Source organism: Orycteropus afer, unplaced genomic scaffold (assembly GCF_000298275.1).
Source record: "Orycteropus afer afer isolate SDZICR_OR568_19922 unplaced genomic scaffold, OryAfe1.0 scaffold00279, whole genome shotgun sequence".
NCBI lineage: Eukaryota > Metazoa > Chordata > Mammalia > Tubulidentata > Orycteropodidae > Orycteropus > Orycteropus afer.
In genome coordinates this window covers 66,311-67,986 of record NW_006921866.1, presented here as the reverse complement: position 1 = coordinate 67,986, position 1,676 = coordinate 66,311, and positions in this window count along the sequence as shown.

Sequence of the window (1,676 nt, the reverse complement as noted above, 5' to 3'; positions counted from 1 at the left end):
AGTAGATATTAATCCAATTACATTAATAATTGCATTAAATGTAATTATGCCTGTGAACAGTTTAATATACCTGTGAAAAGATAGAAATTGTCAGAGTGAATTTGAGAAAAAAAATATTTTATCAGAAAGAAACCCATTTAAAATATGAAACCTTAGATAGGTTAAAAATAAACAGAGTGAGAACAGTTTATCATGCTAACACCAGTCAAAAGAGAGCTGAAGTAGCTGGCTAATATCATGTACTATTAAAGTTTGTAACTTCAATCTTCTTCTACCAGTAATTGATTGATCAAAAAACAAACCCACCAACATAGAGTTAATTCTGACCAGGAGGCTGTCATTCCAACAGAACAAGGGGATGCTGCGTGCTTTAAAATCAGAAAGGAAGTGTGTCAGGTTCTATCCTTTCATGATAGTTATTCAATCTGTATGCTGAGCAAAGATTCTGAGATGGACTGTATGAAGAAGAATATGGTATCAGGATTTGAGGAAGACTCATTAACAATCTGTAATATGCAGATAATACAACCTTGCTTGCTGAAAGTGAAGATTACTTGAAGCACTTATTGATGTACATTAAAGACCACAATCTTCAGTATGGGTTATATTTCAATATACAGAAAAGGAAAGTCCCCACAACTGGACCAATAAGCAGCATCATGATAAATGGAGAAAATTTGAAGTTTTCGAAGATTTCATATTACTTGGCTCCACAATCAACACCCATGGAGACAGCAGACAAGAAATCAGATGATGTATTGCACTGGGCAAATTGGCTGCAAAAGATCTCTTTAAAGTGCTGAAGAGCAAAGATATCTCTTTGAAGACTAAGGTGCACTATACCCAATCCATAGATTTTCAATTGTCTTATATGCATGTGAAACCTGGACAGTGAACAAGGAAGACCAAAGAAGAGATGATGCTTTAGAATTGTGGTGTTGGTGAAGATACTGAAATACCATGGACTGCCAGAAGAATGGACAAATATCTCCTAGAAGAGATGCAGCCAAAATGCTACTTGGAAGTGAGAACGGCCAGACTTCATTTCACCTAGTTGGATCATGTTGCCAAAAGGGACCATTCCCTAAAGAACAATATCATACATGATACAGTGAAGGGTCAGCAAAAAAGGAGAAGACCCTCAACAAGATGGATTGACAAAGTGGCTGCCGTGATAGGCTCAAGTATAGTAAGGATTGTGATGATGGCCCACAACCAGGCAGCATTTTGTTTTGTTGTACAGAGTCCCTATAAGTTGGCGCCAACTTCACAGCACATAACAACAACAAGAAAATCCATTAGTAAGCACACAATTACTCCATTACTATGTGTTTTTTAGGATAAACTCTGTGTGACAAGTGGTGGCAAAAAGTTCACTTACTTGAAGACTAGTTATCATTTGTCTTGAGAATGTTTAGGAAATGGCTTGTTACCAAGATGGCCTTAATAAATCATCTATTTTAAAGTACCTTCATAAAATTAAGGACACCATGACCGAAGAGCTAAATGACTAAGGAACTAAAGGACACCATGGGAATAACATGTCACTAAGAATGAAATATCAATAAAGAGATAGATGTTATAAAAATAAATGAAATGTGAATACTGGAGTTGAAAATAAAATATTTCAAATGATAAATTCACTAATGGGGTTTAACAGAAGCAATGAGCAGCCA